The sequence below is a fragment of the Carcharhinus amblyrhynchos genome, chromosome 6, assembly GCF_965287045.1.
Source record: "Carcharhinus amblyrhynchos chromosome 6, sCarAmb.v2.hapA, whole genome shotgun sequence".
Classification (NCBI taxonomy): Eukaryota; Metazoa; Chordata; class Chondrichthyes; order Carcharhiniformes; family Carcharhinidae; genus Carcharhinus; species Carcharhinus amblyrhynchos.
The window spans coordinates 75,421,670-75,440,203 of NC_137329.1; the positions used below are offsets into that span (position 1 = coordinate 75,421,670).

Below are 18,534 nucleotides of genomic sequence, written 5' to 3' on the forward strand. Positions count from 1 at the left end.
AATTCAATGGCAACTTTCCATAGAGAATTAGGGACAGAAATGAAAAAGGGGAAGGGAAGGGAAATACAGGGATGTGGGAAAGGAGCAGGGGAGAAACATGATTTTGTTTTAGAAAAGAGCCGACACAGACATGGCGGGCGGAATGGTCTCCTTCCCTCTTGTAAGAGGGAATGAATGTTAAGATGTAATTTTTGTCTATGATTGGGAGAATCATCCTATTTCTCCGCTCCCTTCCAGTGTTGGTTATGCGGTGAAAGGTGGGTGCATGCTGTGGGTGGGAATATAGAGGCAGCTTGCTAAGCAGCTGCCAGCTCCTTGAGCAGACAGCAGCCGCTGGTGTCGCTGCGGTCTGACTGTAAAGTAGCGCAGGTTACGATGCAGTGGAGGAGCCGGCGGCTGTGAGCAGAGGTTGTTTTATTACTGAAGGTACATCCAGCGCTGGTGTCGCAGCGCTGACTGGGGCTGGAGTTGCAGGCAGCGGCATCCAGAAGCGTTCAGTCTCTTAAGCGTTTTAGCACCACATTTTTTCAAATATATTTTTGTGCTGCAGCTAGCCTCTTTATTTGTAAACCCTCTTTCCCCTCCCTCGTATCTCCTTCTCCGTTTAGAAATTGATGGTCAGAATTTCTTCCAACACCTTCTCTCCTCCCACTCCCCAGGAAAACAGCCGCTGGTTCAACCACCCACACATCTGGTAAGTGTTTATTACATTCAGTTCAGTTTTATCTTTAAAAGTCAAAGATGTTTGCATTTCGCGAATGCCCTTGTTTATTTTTCTTTGGTGTTAAATGTGGTGGGGGGGCTGGAAATTGAAGGTGATATTGCTGCAGACAACTGTACGAAAGGGGCAAGATATTCGCAGCTCCTACCTCCTTCCCCCACCCCCCGGCAACCGGTGATATTGGCACCTTGCGATGGCAATCTCAGGGAGGGAGAGAATTAAATAGATTTGTCCTCTTCGTTTCGCTGGAAATGCGACATTTTTTTTGTGCGAATTGGGCCCCAAGGGGGGTGCAAGAGGAGGGTTGCTGATTTATTTCTGACTGCAAACGGTTAGAGGTGCTTTAATGCACACAGAGAGACATAGCGTCGCAGTCTTTAATCATAACACTCCAGTTAATCCCCACTGCTTTTATTTCACTTCAGCCTCGGGTTGTAAATACATCAATTTATTTATCAATCATTTATTTATTTTGTTTTAACAAACGACCTCCTCGGGTTTTGGGTTGGAGGTATCAGAATTTTCTGACAGCCTGTTAGCCATCCCCCCCCCCCCCCCCCCCCCTATTTGTACACAGAGGTGTGGGCGAATCAGTGCAGGAAGCGCTTCTCTCCAATGTACCATTCGGTTAAAGTGCGGTGAAAACCCAGTGTCAGGTGGCTACACATGGGACAGCTGCGGTAGGCACTGGGGAATAACAGGTTTCTCTTTGCCCCCTCGAGTGAAATGGAGAGCAGGCACTGTGTATATGCTGCATTTGTCTATGGATTGTACATTTCAGCGTCAATTTCAATCTCCACCCACCAAAATCAAAACCGTCTCAAGGGGCAGCGACCTGTTTCTTCCACCACAGTGAGATTGTCCCCTCAGGATTTACAAAGGTTGATGACTAGCAATCAAATATTTCATTGATGCATTTTAAAGCACTCAGTTCTCTGCATGAAGAAACATTACAATTGCTCATTCTATGGTTTCCTTTAACCACCACCCCCCCCCCCCCCCACCCTTAATCAGGGCCACCAGTTTATTCCCCCAGATCCTGCTCATAAAATGGGCTGATTCCACCATGGGCAATCGGTAGCCAGTGCTGAAGCCTTGGCCTTGGGAGGGCCGTGTATTACAATATGGAATTTGGCTGCAAATTGAGCTGCGTCCCTTTTGCATCAGGGCACTCTGTAACAGCAGTGTGTGTGGAATGATCAGTTGCAATCTTCTGACACAGAGCTGAATTGCTGTGCTCCAGTGTTTAGCCAGATTGTAAAATATGTTCTTCACTGTACAGGCCGATCCTAGCAATTCTTCACCCCACCGTGCAATGTATCCCTGGTAAAATTGCCTTTGTATTTTCGGTGTAATATATTAACAATATTGTTGATGCTTGATTGACTTGTTTGAAACATTTTTTTAAAGTCAGTTAATGGTATTTCTGTGGTTGTGGAACAGAAGAATTTGTTCTCTTGGCCTTGATGCATTTTGTGCGCTTTCCAATTTCTTTAGCCTGTTCACATTGAATTGTTAGATCTTAGCAGGGCACCTAGGGGAACAGGAAAGTTTGAGAAAGGTCCTTGTCTTTAGTAACATGATTTGTGCACTGAATGCCTTGACGTTTTGTTCTGTGCGCACTGATCTTGGCCAGAGTTGAGCAACTGGAATGTGCATGGTGACACAGCTTTTAGTAATTTACAGAGTTTTATAATCAATCATAAAATAATACAGCACAGAGAGACAGTTCAGCCTGTGCCCCCATTGTCTCTTTGAAAGAACCATCCCTTTACTCCATTGCCTTGCACTTGTCCCTGCAACCTTGCAGATATCTGCTTCTCTAATGTTCTTGTGAGAGCTCTGGGTAAATCTGATTCCAACATTCCTTCAGGCAGCCCATTCCAGATCATCATGACTGTGTAACAGGTTTCCTATATGGATAGAATCATAGAATCCCTTCGATGCAGATAGGCTTTGTATTTTGTACTTGAATCAAGTAATAGAGGATCTGAAGGCACAATTCATGACAGAGAATGTACATTGTACTGCACATTTTTTTGAGGATGTATCCTGTGTCCTGATAGAGCAGTTGTTGACTAGGATACAGTACAAGTTTACCCCAAATGCATCTTAATCCCAAGCCTCTGCTCACTCCCCAAATTGTTCCACATTCCTCTCTTTCAAACAATAACCTAGTTTCTTGCTTGAGCAATGACCTGTGACATAATTCCATTTCTAGCCGTCTCAGTGTAAAGAGACTGTACTTTTTATATTTTGTCTTATTTGGCCACCTTCCACTTATGCCCTAATTATTTAACCAACAACCAGGAAAACAATTTTATTACAATTTACCCTGCCAATTCCCTTCATAATCTTGAAGATCTCAGATAAGTTCCCACGTACTCTTTAGTGAAATCATTGAATCCCTACAGTGCAGAAGGAGGCCATTCAGCCCATTGAGTCTGCACTGATGACAATTCCATCCAGGCCCTATTCCCGTAATCCTATGTATTTACCCTGCTAATCCCTTTGACACTCCGGCAATTTAGTATGGTCAATCAACTTAATCTGTACATCTTTGGGAGGAAACCCAGGCTCCACACAGTCACCCAAGGCTGGAATCAAACCTGGGTCCCTGGCACTATGAGCACTGCTAACAACTGTACCACTTTGCCATCTTGTAACTGTAATACCTTTGTGGAATCCATGCAGCATTTTGCATTGCTTTATGCTTTTACCATAACTGGGAGCACAAAACTGTGCGCACAAAACAACAGGAGGAATATTCACAAGAACACACACCGCTAAGTAAATCAAACATGCAGACAGAAATTCATGCAAACACGCAAAGCAGCATGAACAGCAAAAATATTAATATTTGCAGCGCAAAAATTGCTCTTGTGTGTAATTGCTAGGGTTGAAGTTAATTTATATTATCTGTAGACACATGCAGATTCCCATTGTGTGTTTGTAATACAAATTTGCATAGATTGGAATTCAAATGTGCGAACATCTGCACAGTTCTGGCATTTCTTGTATATTCGCAGACTTAATTAATGATTAATTGAAAATGTATTATTCTTCAGCATTTTCATCAGGGTGTTTATTCGTAAAGATAACAAACCCCCAATTGTAACTAAACTATGTTAACAAAACCATATTTTGGTAGTTTCTGTCTTGTATTTCCCTTTGTATTGCACTGGAATTTATTCCATACAGATTAACTTATTTTTTAGAAAGGACAGTTCCATTAGAGGATTATTTGAGATCACGTTGATCAGCTCTCCCCAAAGGATCTCCAGTGTCGCGGAGTTGCTGATTGACATTTTGCATTTTGTCATGGTGTAATCTTAAATCATGTTCACAACTTGGTATCAGACAATGTCTTATACACGACAGTGTACACGCCAAAATGAAAGTGGGACAGAACCTGTGGTATTGTCTAAGAAAGTGCCCCGCAGTGCTTGACAATGTGTGACTGCTGCACATGTCATTGAGAGTAGTGTGTGATTTCTTTAAAATGTGAAATTAAAACTAAAGATTGAAGCTGGCGTTTGATAGTGAAGGTTTGAGTTGTGGAATTGGTTAGATTCCAAGCTTGCATCCCAGGGTGAAAGTTTCCTTTATTTTTAAGAGTCCTGTGTGGAGAAAAAAAAACAGCCATCGTCGTTTCCTGCCCTGATGGGCATGCACTCACAGCATAAAACTCCCTGTAAGTGGCAAGTCTTATTCAGAGAGGTGATGGAATGGCTCGTCAGAGTATGGGAAAACGTTATCTGGTGGAGCTAAGGATTATCGTTCTCCTGAAGGATGGACTGAAAAGAGTTACTGAGGGGCAGAGCAAAGGGACCTTTTGTGCTGCATCGAATCTGTGATGCACCAGACAGGCAAAGTGCAAGAGCTGACCAAGTTTGAACTGGTCCAGAACCCATGCAGTTAACAAGAGAGTTAAAATTGGATCAGTGTGTTGGAAAGGCAAAATTATCCAATTGCCCAGCACTGACATCCTTGATGAGCACTGGATTAAGAGAGTTTGTTTTTGAAACATTTGTTACAATGATTGGTCCTAATATCTACATCTGGATCTTGTGACTGGGAAGAAATATGCTTTCCTGACAGCACTGCTCTGGTTTCAGGAAGGGTCCCCTTTCCCTGTTCACTTGCCAGCAAACCCTGCTGAAAGTTGGAGTTGCAATTTTAAGCTGCCAGGTGTGTGTCGAATTGAGTCTCAGCTGTGATGTTTTCAGCGGAGAGGCCCGCTGACCTATGCTGTCGAAGATGACACATAACTAGTGGCTCTTAGCCAGTCGATGCTTTCAGCAATGGAAGAAACCAGAATAAGAAAGACCAAAAAAAAACATTTCTTTAATTTTGTGCAAAAATGATTTAACATTTTGACCAGCTAGCCAAAGAATTCAAATGAATTGCTTAAATTAGGCTTGAGTTAATTCCAACACCTCAGATTGTGCGCCTTAGCTTGATAAGGCTGCTAGTGGAATCATGAATAATGAAATTCTATCACATGCAATCTGCCAAATAAAAATAAGCCCAGACGATGTACTACTACCTGCACCAGCTAGAGGAGCAAGTTCCAGTGTCACTTTCAGCCCAGTGTGTTAGTGCACAAAAAGGAGCTTCTCATTTATGTCTGCCACAGTGCCTCACTGGGTGGGGTCGGGGAGGTGCCCAATCTCATTTCCATAATAACACCAAGTTTGGATTATGTTCTGAGTAGTGACATATCTTGCAGTTGGTTTAGCGCTCTTTCACTTTGGTGGTGCAGCTTTTGTAAAATTTCTGCCCTAATGGGAAAACAAATTGGGCCTTCAACTGCAGAGAGAAAGAAAAGGATTTGCATTTATTCAGTGCTTTTGGTGACCTCTATACACCCTCCAGCCACTTTACAAAACCAACGATCAAACCTTTGACACTTACATAGGGAGATGCAGCAACCGATTTGCAGACAGCAGGTTTTGACAACGGCAATGAAGTAATGAGCAGATAATCTATTTTACTTATGTTGGTTAAGGGATAGATATTGAATAAGATACCAGAAGGGTTCCTGAAATAATGCTGTAGGATTGTACGTCCCCTGAGAGCAGATGGGGGCCTTGGCTTAATGCTTCATTCAAAATACTGCTCCTCTGACAGTGAAATGCTCCCTCAGTACTGCACTGGAATGTCAGCTCAGATTTTAACTCATGGGACTTGCAACCTTAAATTTCTGATTCAGGTGTGAAAGTTCTCCCACTGAGCTGAGGCTGAGGGCACAGCTATCTTTCATGCTGGTGGGTCACACAGAGGATAGACACACGTTTCACCCCACCTTCAGCCTGATGCTATCCCCTCCCTAGCCTCTGCATTGCCCAGACACTAAACCATGTGAGCAATGACTGCAGTAAGCTCGCCCTCTCCAGCTAAATCAGGAGAAATTGTCTGGCTTGGCAAGCTTGTTTTGTAATTAAAATGGCCACATTGACACCCCTTTTAAAATACTGAGTGAAATCTGATTGTGAGCAAAGTGTTTGGTGAGGCCGTTTATCAATAGTGGATTGCAAGTTATTATTTTCTCAGTGGAGTGTGCCACAAGAAGCAACCGAGTGTTTCTGTGCTCAGCATCTCGTGGCAACCACGGCAGGTTCATCAGCGAGAGACTGACTGCTCATTCATCTCCTGTTTACAGGCTATTGCTAATGCAGAATGGCTGCTGTGTTTGACTATTTAAGAACTGTTCTGGTATTCCAGAAAGAATTCATTGTGCATCAAGGGCTTTGTGATTTAAAAAAAAAGTTCTAATAATACTTCCATTTATATAATTGTGTTCTACAGTACAAAACCTGAGCTTTTGGATATATTTAAAATATTGCAACTCTATCAACTCTATGAGTGAATGTGCTGCCCTGGGTTTTTCTAAATTAAGGGAGCCATGTAATCCTAAATTTGATGCTGTCCGTGCTGTGCTACCTGGTTTCAGCCAGATTGAGATCACTATACCAATCTTCAGTAGCCCAGGGCTGCAGAATGAGTTACCATCAGGAAGAATTGTAATCGAGTGAGATACCAGTGTCTGTGGAACTGAGTGTCAGGAAGGTCGGAGTTTTTAAACATGTGGTAAGACTGAGAAATAAGTGTGTGAAACGTGTTGACATCTCCACCACTCTCAAATCGTTGGCGATTGTTTGCACAACTTCACACTCTTCCCTGAAGACGCTCACTGTGAGGTACTAGAATGATTAACTGGCTGATTAATGGTCTGACAATCTGATGTGAACAGTTCATCTGTAGCTGTAAGTACCTTTTCTACCACCTGATGAGCTGGTTAGTTTTGTATACTGGGAGAGTTTCATAGATTCCTGCAATCCGATACAATGAGGGCTGGGTGTGGGCACCCTCATCTGCACCCTACGAAGCGAGGTAAAAATGACTGCTCTTTACATCAAGGCATCGTTTGACTGAGTGTAGCCTCAAGGAGCTCCAGAAAACTGGAGTCGGTGGGAATTGGGGGGCGAACTCTCTGCTGGCTGGAGCCATACCTGGCACCAAAGAAGAGGATTATGTTTGTCTCATGTCCAGGACATCACTGCAGGAGTTCCTCAGGGTAGTGTCCTAGGCCCAACCATCTTCAGCTGCTTCATCAATGTCATTCCTTCCATCATAAGATTAATGTGGGGATGTCTGTCCCCGCAAAGTTCAGCATCACTCATTTATGACTCCTCAAATACTGAAGCAGTCCATGTCCAAATGCAACAAGACTTTGACAATATCCAGGCTTGAGCTGAGACGTGACAAGTAAACTTGGTGCCACACAAGTGACAGAAGAGAGAATCTAACCTTTGCCCCTTGACATTCAGCAGCATCACCATCAATGAAACCCCCGCTATCAACAGCTGGGGGGGTGGTTACCATTGACCAGAAAGTAACTGGACTAGCCATATTAATATTGTGGTTACCAAGGCGGTTCAGAGACTAGGAATCCTGTGGCGACTCCCCTCCTGACTCCCCAAAGCCTGTCCACAATCCACAAGGCGCAAGTCAAGAGTGAAATTGAATACTCTCCAGTTGCCTGGATGAGTGCAGCTCCAACAACTCTGAAGAAGCTCGACATGATCCAGGGCAATGTAGCCCGTCCAGGACATTCACCCCCTCCACCACTGATGCACAGTAGCAACAGTGTGTTCCATCTAAAAGATGCACTTCAGCAACAAACCAAGGTTCCTTAAACGGCACATCCCAAGCCCACGACTGATCTATGATCAAGGTGACACAGCCACTTGAAGGTTCCCCTTCAAGCCAGAGTCATCCTGACTTGGAAATATATCGCCGTTCCTTCACTGTCGCTGAGTCAAAATCCTGGAACTCCATCTCTGTTGATGTACCCACACCTCCTGGACTGTAGCGGTTCAAGAAGGCAGTTCATTACCACCTTTTGATTAGGGATGGCAATAACTGCTGGCTGAGCCAGAGAAGCCCACATCCTGTGAATGCATCTAGCTGGATGCCAACATGGAATTTGGAACTAGAGCTCCTATTATGCTCCTGTAACTTGGGTGGAAATCCTGTTACCAAATCAGAGTCTCTTGTGGTCATTGCTGATGTAAGAAAAACAAAATGGTGGATGGGGAAGGAATGTAGTGCAGTTTTTGTCGTCATGGGCCCCCTTCCTCGGAGTCCTGCATTCAGCCTCTCCTGGAGTTTCCTGTACATCACAGGCCATCTAGTTCAGTCCAGGATGAGGCCATGCCAGCAAATGCTTCAGAAATACAGCAGTTCAGGTGGCATCTCTGGAGAGAGCAGATAGCTAAACATTGTGTGTGCGGTCAGTCCTGATGAAATGTTGGATCTATCCATTTTCTTTCAAAAGATAGTGACTGACTTGTTGGTGTGTGTCTCCAGCATCTTGTCCACAATCACATTTCCAATATTCCACTTTTGTGTTACATTGGTGGCAAGCACAGTGTGACTCCAGTCTCCTGCATGAACCACTTTCTTTCTTTATTAATAAGTAACTGGATTGAATCGATGGAATGAGTGTTGGACAGAGTAATTTTCTTTCACAATTTTGTGTGAAGCATAACTGATAATTTTACAGGAGAATGAGATTAGAAGATTAGATAAAATCTCTTGTGCCATTAATAACAAGGAGGAGAGAACACACAAACTGATGTCACTTTTGTGTAACCTCATTCCAATAAGTAATTTGTTCTGCCCTCGGGATAATAGAAGTGGTCAATGATTGTAATTTCTGCCTCTGTGGCTACACTGTTTGCAGACAGCAGAATGCACATAATTTAATATTGATCTTCCTGGATGTTATTTATAGACTTGTTTCAGAGTGTAGCAGAGAGAGGAGAATAGACTAGTTGGAAGCCCAAATTATGAAATAAAAGATGAAAAGTCCTGATCACCATTGCACAGCAGAAAAGTTGAGACTCTCCAGTGCCCAGCTTGGTGCATTAGCCAAAGCCAAAATGTTGAACTGTGGAGTGCATCACAATGCTGCTGCTTTCATCATCTAACACCCAAGAGTACTATCTCGGTACAGAGGAAATATCGTGTTGCTGTGACTTATTTTGAATGGATTAGAATCATAGAATCCCTCCAGTGCTGAAGGAGGCCGTTTGGCCCATCAAGTCTTCACCGTTTCTCTGACAGAGTATCTTAACCAGGCCCTCTCCTCTGTCCTATTCCTGTAACTACACACATTTACCGTGGCTAATTCATCTAACTTACAAACTTGGGACACTAAGGGTCAATTTAGCATGGCCAATCCACATAACCTGCACATCTTTGGACTGTGGGAGGAAACTGGAGCACCCGGAGGAAACCCACACAGACATGGGGAAAATGTGCAAATTCCACACAGTCACCCAAGGCCGGAATTGAACCCGGGTCTGGGGCGCTATCAGGCAATTCAAAGTTTTTAGAGTCTTGCCTTTGGTATGTCACAGGAGCATTGTGCTCAAATTTGACGAGCATAGATGTAGCAGTTGGTCAATATATATTATCATAGTTATAAAAACCCTGGTCAGAGCATTAACAATACAATCAGCACTTAGCTGAAGTTGTAATTTGTTGAGTGCTCCCTAAACATGAACTCCATTCCAAAAATATACTTTGAATGAAGTGTGTGTTAAGAGATGCAGTTTGAGAGAGATGGGTAGAGAAAATGTGATGGGGTGCTGGTTGCATTTTCACGCACACTTCAGTTCCTTTACACTTGAGTATCTTGCCATTTGTTATGTATTCCATAGTTTTGTTAGCCTTCCTCAAATGCATTATCTCACACTGCCCTGAATTGAACTCAATCTGTCACTGTTCTGACTGCCTGACTAGTCCGTTGATATCCTTCTGCAGTCTGCAGCTTTCTTCTTCACCATCGATTATCATTCCCCAAGATTGTATAAGATTAGAGGATGGATAGCGGAGTTGGAAATGCGGGAGTCAAACAGAAAATTTCTTTGAGTTGATTTTAGCCCAGCGATGAGATGGGTTTGTCCTTTGACAATAGAAACCACTGTACTATAAATGCAGGAGAGCTCCGTCAACAGCAGAGAGAGGATGACAAGTAGGCTTTTTTGCTGTGTTTCCAACCATTTCACCACCTTGGCCAGTCTCTTCCTCTCTCTCGGGACTGAAAGCAAGGTCCTTTCCATTTGTTTATCCACGGCTGATGGAGCAGTACGGAACAAACCCTGTGAAATGTATTCCACTGCGACATCCAGGCACATGCAGTTATGATTGATGCTTGTGTCCTTTGGTCAATTGGCTTGTTGTCTGTTTCTTGTTGCCATTTAATCATGTCTTCTCCTTTAATTGGAAGTGAAGGACTTGTTATATTTCGCGCAGCTATCCTTTCAGTTGGGCTGTGGTGATCTGCACCTTAGCCACTGTATATGTAATGTGTAGTATGTAGGCTGAAGTATATCCTGTAGCCTGTGTACACACTTGCATTTGTAGCTGGGAGATTCCACCATCAGATATGGGTATCTCTGAATGCAATGTAACATTGCTTGATGACAAGAGATGACAGTTCATTTAATTTGCTTCCTCCCATCCTGGAAGTTACACAATCTGGTTCTGGCAATCAATTTCTATCAATTAGTTTACAACAGACCCAGAACTGGCCCAAGGAAAATCTCCCTGCAGAGAGTTGAAGTCATAATTTTCTCCCAAGCATCCTACACTTACTACGTCATGTCGTAAATTTAAAGAAATATTTGCAGTTATAAGGTTTCATTCAGACCCTGAGAAAATCCTTTGCCACTACTGATGGGCTTTTTTTTTGCAGTGTAGTTTCTGTTGTAACAGAGAAAGCACAGCATATAATTTGCACCCAGCAAGCTCCTACAAAGAGCAATGAGATAATGGCCAGATCATCCTTTTAACTGATATTGTTTCAGCAATAAATGCTACAGGGAGAATGGCACTCTATCACAAAATGGTATTTTCTGAAAGAAATCTGTGATTTACATGTGAATGAATCAATAGTAACTGCTTCCACTATCTTGCTAGACAACCTGTGCCACAGACTAGCCACTTACTCGCTGAAATATTGTTTCCACAGATTAGTTTTGAGTTTATCCAGCTTCAACTCTACATTATCTGGTCTATACCTCGAATAATACACTGCCATTAACAAGGGATATAAAACAATATTTTGTCTTGAAGATCAACATTTTGAAGATGATCAGATCTGATTTGTTGTTCTATTGTCTGTTTGTGTGGGATTTCTGCCATGAGGATTGAAACTATCATCTCAATTTGAAGTGCTCACTTTAACATTCCATGTAACCGGCCTTACCTGTTAAGTAGTTCAGTGAGCTTATCCTGTGAGTACCAACTCAGCAAAGTCTTCGTTCTGTGCTAGGTTAGCTGGTCATAGCCAGGGATGCTTGGTTAGGATGATATAGAGGACAAAAATAGGCCATTCGGCCCAACTAGTCTGTGCTGGTGTTTGTGCTCCACTTGAGCCTCTTCCCATTTTTCTTCCTCCTAAATGTAACATCGTAATCCCCTGTCCCCTTTTCCATCCAAGTGCTCTTCTAGCTTCCCCTTAAATGTATCTGTGCGACCTTTTCTGAAATTGCACCAACCCTCTGGCAGAATTGTCGAGGAACTGCTGATATGGTGTTTACCATTCGAGAGCTCCAGGAGAAAGGCCAAGAATAGAACATGGACCTCTACACCATGTTTGACTTGATCAAGGCCTTTGACACAGTCAACCACGCAGGAAATGGAGGAAATCAGTTGATCTGAGAAATTCATCACAGTGTTTCAACAGTTCCATGACAGTGTGTTCATATGTGCCTTGGCTGATGATGAGTTATTCCACCCATTCCCTGCAGTTAAACAGGAGTACATGCTGGTGTCAACTCTTCTTCAGTGTGTTTTTCTCCTTTGTGCTCACTGATGCCTTCCATGATGATGGTCCTGGTGTTGAAATCGGATATCATGCAGACGGGAAGCTGCTCAATCTGAGTCCACTCCAGGAAAAGACCAAGGTCTCCCACTCACCATTTCCAGTTTGCCAATGACCGTGCACCAGCTGCTGGTTCAGAACTGGATGGGCAATATAGCAGCGCCTTTCCCTTCAATGTGTGCAACAGCCTCAGCACAAGACAAACTGAAGCAATATGCCAGACTGCCCCAGCAAAGCCCTATCTCGAGGCAAATATTTTAGTCCAAGACCAGAATCTGTCAGCAGTGGATTCAGTAATCTTGGCAGCACAATCTCTTTGACTGTCTACATTGATGATGAGATATTTGTGAGGATTGCCAAAACAAATGCAGCCTTCGGCAGACTTTGAACATCAGTCGAGGAATGAAGAGGACTAAGTCTGCCTTTCAATCTCAAAATCTATAGTCATATTCCTGACCACTCTATTTGATTCATGTGAGACTTGGATTGTCTACCAGCATCCTGTCAAAAAGCTCAACCACTTTCACTCGAGTTTCTTTCGGCAGTTTCTGAAGGTCAGGTACTGGAACAAAATACCGTACACTGAGGTGCTCATGTGAACTGGCATGCCAAGCGTCCACACTATTCCGAGCTGGGCACAACTGAGTTAGGCTCACCATATAGCCAGAATGTCTAACACTAACTTGCCAAAGTGAATCTTCCATGGAGAGCGCGAGTTGGGAATGCACTCTCATATTGGTTAAAGGAAGCGCTACAAGGACACATTGAAGGTTTCATTTAGGAGTTTTGATGTTTATTGCACTTGTTGCAACCAAATAAAAAATGGCGCAACCTCTGTTTGTGCCCTGGTGCAACTTGGGTGCAGAGACAAAAGACAAGGAGAGGAAAACACAAGTCAGCCAGTTGTCTGTGGTAGTCTGTCCTATTTGCAGATGATGAGCATGGTCATCTTCACCTTGAAGGACAAACAAGATCTATGCTAGCCCCTTAATTACTTCTTGTGGTAGTGAATTCTTCATCCTTAGTACTGTTTGGGTGAAGTTTCTTCCAAATTCCATTCAGGATTTCTTGCTGATTACCTTTATCTTGATAGTTATGTTCTTCCCCACAAAAAGACATTGTCTCTGAATCTAAAACATTAAAACATTTCATAATTTTAAAGACCTCTTTTTAATCACCCCTCATTTGTTTTTATTTTATTTCCAAAAGAAAAGCGATCCAGCCAGTCAATTCTTTCCTGATGGGTATAATCACACATTTCTTACAAACCTTTGCTGCAATTTCTCCAGTACCTCTTATATCCCTTTTATATTATGGTGACTGGAACTGTATGTAGAGTGTGGTCTAATCGAGGTTCCATACAGGTTTTACATTATTTCATGACTTTTCAGTTGTATTACTTTAGAAATAAACCTTTTACTTTGTTTGATTTTTTTTTTAAATGGCCTCTTGCTATACTGGCACAACTTTTATTTGTTCTTCAAGATTCCTTTTGGCTTCTTATCTCACTGAGACTTGCATCTGCCAGGTAGTAAGTCCCCTCCCTATTCTTCTGACAAAGATGTACTACTTCACAAAAAATGTACAACCTCACGTTTATCCACGAACTTCATATGCCAATTATTTTCCCACTCTGGAAGTTTAGTCTTTTTGTCATTTGTTGGCCAGGTCACCTATTTGATGTCATCTGAAAACTTAGAAATGGCATTTTTGATTCCAAAATCCGAATAAGTATTGCAATTTGTGAACAGCAGCGGTCCCAGCGCCGCTCTGAACGAAACACCACTCCCCACCTTCTGCCACTTCAAATAACTACCCATTATTTCCACACTCTGTTGCTGTCTTGAAGTCAGTTAGCAATCCAGTCCCCTCACTCCAGCTTCTCTGATCTCATTCTGTAACCAATTGGTATCGGTTTCCCCAGGACGACGGAGGCAAGCATCAGCCAGAAGTGAAGATCTTAATCACGGCAATATTCCCTGTTTGTGATTGTGTAGAGATAGCAGTGCAGGCTGCAGGCGAGAACAGTTGAGCCCAAAGCGATGAGGTTCTCCAAGGTCAAATAGTCTGTTTAATGATCAATCAGATGAGTTAGCACAGGGCAGCTGAAACCACAACATAGAAGTCAGGTGAACGCAGGAAAATTAAATCCAGATATTTCTCTCATTTTGTCATTTGCAAAAATTTCAACCCAACTTAACAACAACACCTTGTATTTATGTGGCAACCTGAACACAGGAAAACACCCCCACACAGCCACGTAATTGAAGAGAAATTGATACTGAGCCAAAGGAGGATTGAGTAAAAGAGGTAAGTTTTAAGGATTACTTTAAATGAAGAAAGAGGTGGAGAGGTGTAAAGTTTTACGCAGGGAGTTGAAAGCAAGGCTGCCAATGATGAAACTCTTTTCTCCTTCCATCTTCCCCAGTTTTTTATCCATCCACAGTAGCTCCTTCCTTCCCTGAAGGCTGCACATTTTGTGCTCCAGGCCCCTGGGTCCTGCAGAAGAAAATTGGGTCAACAATTTTCTCTTTGGCCATGATTATCAGTTGCTTTTTCTTTCACTCCAGTCTCTACTCCCAGCTCATTTGCATGTAAAATCTTTCACAAACTAGCACAATAGGGCAGTAAGTAATTCATTTACAAAAAAATTAAAAGCTTTAAAAAAAACTTAATTTTAAGAGCCATCTCAAAGGGCTGCAAACTGGTGCCATTCACCATGGTGATTAATTCATTTGGAGTTTGGCCAATTTTGAAGACAGGACTGGCTTCCAACGTAATTTTTTTTTAAACTTGCACAAAATTACAATAACTCAATTTTATGCTGTGTGTACTTTGCTTGAAACTGCTTTGATCTTTTGCACTGTCTCAGCTGATTTTGGATGTAGTGAAAACTCCAGACCTTGATGTTTATCGATTGTGTTCACTTACATTATCACAGAGCAGAAAGTTGGCTAATAGAGGTATCTGTGCTGCAGTATCCCAGCACACAGATGTCTTGATGAGCAAGTGCTGCACTGAGCTCCTCAGTGGATTCACTGAATCTCTGCAGTGCTATGGGGTACTCAAGCTACCGTCTACCTTCTCTCTAACTCCAGCCTGAGTGTTGGTCTGTAGATATCTAAATTGAACTTATGCTAGACTGGGCTCAAACTGCCCAGCTGTATCTTGAAAAAGTGTGACTGGATGGCTTGTGGCATAGTGGTTAGCACTGTTACCGCATAGCGCCAGGGTCCTAACTTTGATTCCCAGCTTGAGTCACTGTTTGTGTGAAGGTTGCATATTCGACCTGAGTGTGGATGGGTTTCCTCTGGATTCTCCGGTTCCCTCCCACAATCTGAAAGATGTGTTGGTTAGGTGCTTTGGCTATGCTAAGTTCTCCCTCAGTGTACCTGAAATGGCACCGGAGTGTGGCGACTAGGGGATTTTCACAGTAACTTCATTGCAGTGTTGTAAGTCTACTTGTGACACTAATAAAGAAACGAAGTATGCTGTATGAATTGGTTTGAAAGGGCATCTACATGGGGGATTAATTCGAGGAGGCCTGTGAAGGGTTGAGTTGTGTCACCACTCCTACTCACAAGGGATGATATCCATTGGTCGGGTGGGTATTAAGAATAGTGGGATTCCTGATGTTCTCAATAACCTTGGCTGGAGTGGGTGAAATAGTGAATCTGACACTGCCTTCATTCTCTGGAAAAATTTGGTCAGCCTTGCCTTTCTTCCCAACTCATATGTTTGATATATTTGTTGGTCAGGTCCGATCAAGCTGAAATCAATCTGCCTGTTCCAGGGAACAGTAAGAAGTCCCACAACACCTGGTTAAAGTCCAACAGGTTTATTTGGTATCACAAGCTTTCGGAGCACTGCTCCTTCATCAAGTGAATGGCCCCCACTCACCTGATAAAGGAGCTGCACTCTGAAAACTTATGATACCAAATAAACCAGTAAACTTGAACCTGTTGTTGTGCCCACCATAGACACCATTGGCATCTCCACATCATACGCTGGGAAAGAAAGGAGAATTTTTAAAATTGTTTTTGAAATTTTAAAATGCATTGTGAGAAAATAACATCAGTCTTGTTTTTCAGGAGATGATGTAGATTAATCTGGTTGTTCGAATAGTGAAAGAACTTCCTTTTGTTCTCCTTAAATGGAAGATAATGGTTGTAGAGAGGTTTGGATAGGGCTATATCCTCTGGAGCTATTCAAGAAGAGAAACCTGGATGATTGCAAAAGTTCATAGAATCCTATTCAGCCTGTTGCACTAACTCTCCAACATAGCATTTCACCCAAGCCCTTTCCCATAATCCCACGTCTTTACCCTGCTAATCCCCCTAACCTACACATCTTTGTAGGGGCAATTTAGCATGGCTAATTCACCCAACCTGTACATTTTTGGGCTGAGGGAGGAAACTGGAGCAACTGGAGGAAACCCATGCAGACACTGGGAGAACATGCGAATCCCAACACAGATAGTCACTTGGAATCAAACCTGCGCCCTTGGCGCTATGAGACAGCAGTGCTAACCACTGTGCCAGCCTAGTTTGAAAGATTATTTCTATTGGTTGATTGGTCTTCAAAACTCAAGACTTTTCAGCTTAATACCGGGTAGAACTCTCGTTCAGCTTGTGAAGCATATCTCAAAGTGTTGTCATCTTTGAAGTGCAACCATGCCTGACACTTAATCAATTTATGACACTTTGATCCCTAAGACAGGAAATGACACAAATCATCAGTTGGCCAGCAACACAAGTGATGGAATTAATTTTGGGCAGCTGGGGGAGTCAGAAGAATTTGGGTTGCATAATGTCATTAGAACGTGACTGTAATAGGTTATGGAAGCCAAGTCGATGACATTAAAAAGGTTAAGAAAATATTAAGGAGCATTGGACAGCAAATGGAAAATGGGGTTCCTGTCTGTCGTTCTGCTGTGACGCCTCCCCCTGTCCTGACCTTTCTACGACCCCATGAATGAAATCTTGCCACTCCCTGGTAGCTGAGCTGCTTAAGACAAGCAAGGCCCTTGTCTAACTTCCATCCAGGGCAGCAGAAGGATGTACTGCTATTGGCCTCAGTGCCCGTTGGACACTGACTGAACACAATCAAATGCAGTGTTGGATGAGGGCATGCCTAGGTTCAGCTGCAGTGCCCTCCATGGCCATAGTGCCTGCTGATACATACCAACTACAGCAACAACTTGCATTTACACAGCACCTTTTGTGTAATGGACAGAGCTATCGGAAAACAAAAATGGATCCTGAGCCAGAGATGAGGAAGGATGATCACAGACTTAATTGAAGAGGAGGGCTTTGGATTTTTGAAAAGGGTCTTACAGAAGTTGAAGAGGTTAGAGGAGTTTAACAAGGAAATTTGAATTTGGGGACTAAAGGAACAACTGCCATGTGGGTATTTATTGACTGAGGTAAATGAAAAAATAAAAACTGTGATGAACAGAGCACATTAAGTGTTATGGGCAAGACAGGAAGGTGGAATTAAGATACAGATTGGCCATTGAATTGTGGAATCGGCTTGGGATCTTCCAATGTCCTTTGAAGGGTGGGGGATGTGTAGAAGACTAAAGTTGGAGGAACACTGATTTGGAAGGAAGTGGTTTGGCTGGGGTTTGACAGGGATAGCAGGGGGGATAACGGTGGAGGTGATAGAAGGGCAAGACATTGAAGTTTTTAAACTAAGGAATGAGATAATGTTAATATTGAGGCTTTTGCACATATGAAAGCCTGGGCACTTTAAAGGGGGAAAATAGGATTGGTTCAGGTTAGGTTTTGGCCATCAGAGTTTTGAATGAGGTAGAGTTTGTAGAAGGGCGAGGATCGAAGAGGCCAGGAGAAAAATGGAGCAAACCAAAAATTTGGCGTATTTTCCAATGGGTTTTGAAGGTTTAGGGATAATCTAACTGTGATGCATAAACTGAAGAAAAAAATTGATAAGGTCGGTACAGTGAAATTAGTTCCTCTTGTGAGGGAATTCTGAATGAGACAAAATAATAAAAGTAATAGAAATCTGGAACTCCTGTCTCCCTGGCTCCCAAAACCCATAAACTGGTAGTGGTGGGCGGGGGGGGTGGAATATCAATAGATATCGGTTGGATAAAGATATTAAGGTATATGGAGCAAAGGTAGGTAAGGTGGATTTGAGGTATAGATCAGTGATGACATATTTGAATGGGCCCGATGGGTCGAACGGTTTCCTCCTGTTCCTATTGTGGAGGTGGCTCCAGGTAGTTTTTGTAATGAAGACAATTATAGTTGAATGTCAAGCTCTGTTTTGAATATGACAGACATGCAGTGATTAAAAAAAATTGGGTAGTTACAATTTGCTGGCCAGTACCATTGAAGGCGGAAGACTAGAGGGAAAAGATAATGTGGTCTTGTATTTTCTTTGGCATAAA

At 42.8% G+C, this 18,534-nt stretch overlaps 1 protein-coding gene across 28 annotated transcripts in view; it reads left to right on the forward strand.

Moving 5' to 3' along the window:
- The first annotated feature begins 401 nt into the window (after nucleotides 1-401).
- The window catches only part of nrcama (neuronal cell adhesion molecule a), a 379,563-nt gene continuing 361,430 nt past the window's right edge, over nucleotides 402-18,534 (forward strand). For 11 of the 28 annotated variants that reach the window (XM_080190688.1, XM_080190703.1, XM_080190698.1 and 8 more), the window contains exon 1: nucleotides 402-694. The gene's annotated coding sequence lies outside the window, so the exon portion shown is untranslated. Of the gene's footprint in view, nucleotides 695-14,381; nucleotides 14,433-18,534 lie in introns of those variants that run through there. The other 17 variants (XM_080190697.1, XM_080190709.1, XM_080190715.1 and 14 more) reach the window with 5 other exon arrangements.